At 53.2% G+C, this 1683-nt stretch overlaps 1 protein-coding gene across 1 annotated transcript in view; it reads right to left on the reverse strand.

Annotated features, from left to right (window-relative positions):
• The window catches only part of LNPEP (leucyl and cystinyl aminopeptidase), a 90462-nt gene extending 89883 nt beyond the window's left edge, over window positions 1-579 (reverse strand). The window contains exon 1 of the mRNA XM_006019696.3: window positions 562-579. The gene's annotated coding sequence lies outside the window, so the exon portion shown is untranslated. The remainder of the gene's footprint in view (window positions 1-561) is intronic.
• Window positions 580-1683: the final 1104 nt, after the last annotated feature.

The raw sequence follows: 1683 nt of genomic DNA on the forward strand, positions 1-1683 counted from the left end.
TCCGTCGCCCTGCGCAAGGGCCCCGCTCAGCGGCGGCGCCTCGGCAGTGATGAGCCCCGAGCGACCATTTTCTGCTGCCCGGCCTCCGCCGCAGCCGCTCACTCCTTCTCCCCTGCCAGCGCTGGGCTGGGCCGGTCCGGGCTGCGACCGCCTCACAACCTCCGCCTCCGCCTCCTCCTCCTCCTGCTGCCGCTGCCAGATCCGGCGGCTGCTTTCTCTCCTCCCCCAGCTTCTTGCCCGCGGGTCAAAGCCTTGAAACCTTCCCTCGCAAAGTTTCTATTCCAGCCGTGCTTGACACCTTCCTCCCGCGGGGCCGTGTCTGACGCAGTGAGACCGCCTCATAAACGCGCCTTTGCAGTCATAGAGCCGCAGACAATGAGGGCTGGAGCCGGGGACCCCCGGAGGTCACCTCGCCCTCCAAGCAGGACCATCCCCGCCTGTATCATCCCAGCCAGGGCTTTGTCTGCCCGGCTCTTAAAAACCTCCAAAGATGTTGGCACTGCAAGAGGATCTCTCAGCACCCACCACAGGGATCCCCCCTCCAAGCAGAGAATGGCTCACTTCCAATCCTAGTAAATCTCCAGGGCCCTGATGGACCTGAGCAAAGACTCGTGCAGGGTGCATAGCTTCCCTCAGGCCAGCAATGAGCTCCAAGGAAATGCCTGAAGATTAATTATTCCCTGCAGGCCTCCTGAGGGCATGACAAGTGCCACCCTAACCTAAACAGCCCAGGCAGAAGCAGCCATCGCTAGTTTTGGCAGGTTTAATTTAAGCCGCCTGGTGGTTTTCTGGCAGGCACCCTTCATGGGAGTCATGCTCTCCCAAGAATCCGCTTTTGGAAAAGAAGGGAAGGGAACAGAAGTTAATGGGTGCAAAGAAAAAGCTGACAAGTGAACTGCAGAGACTCCCTATGCCTGAAGAAGGGCGATTGCGCCCAAAAGCTTGCTGAGAACTTTTTCCAACTACTCGGTTGGGCTCATAAAAGATGTCACATCTAATCAAAGCACCTTGCCTGACAAGTGATTCCACATTGTCCTGGAAGGGTTCAGAAGTCAAAGAGGCAGGAGTCCCAACCTCGCTTATTCATTCATTGATTTATTTAAACTTCAGTTTTCAACCTAATTCTTTTATTTATTTATTTTTAAATATGAAGGACAATGAATGCTTGGGTTTCACAGAATCAGAGAAGTAAGGCTAGAAGGGACCTCCAGAGGTCATCTTGTCCAACCCCCAGCATGAAGCAGGATCACCCCTAGCCAAACTATCCCATACAATCCATAATCTAAACTCTGCATAACAGTACCGTCAACCCTGACACAACATAGACCTAACACCCTAACCTGCCACAGGGAAAGCAGGGAAACCAGGACAGCCAAGGTCCTGCTTCTGTGAAACGTCACCAATATATGCTCAAGAGATCCTGTGTAGAGGGCCGCACCCCCTGCTACAGAGGAAGGCAAAAATCCCTACAGACCATATCAATTTGACCATGGGATAAAATGACTTCCTGACTCCAAACATGATGATTAGTCTGACCCTGAGCAGCATTGACACACCTCAGTCACACACTGTAGCCAGCCCCCAATGCTTAAAAGCCCCCTGATACATGTGGCACAAAAGGGGCAAAGCCCAGAAGCATGGGAAATACCCATGGTAGAACATCGGCATCACTACACCTAGATC

The sequence above is a fragment of the Alligator sinensis genome, unplaced genomic scaffold (genome assembly GCF_000455745.1).
Source record: "Alligator sinensis unplaced genomic scaffold, ASM45574v1 scaffold223_1, whole genome shotgun sequence".
NCBI classification, from domain to species: Eukaryota; Metazoa; Chordata; order Crocodylia; family Alligatoridae; genus Alligator; species Alligator sinensis.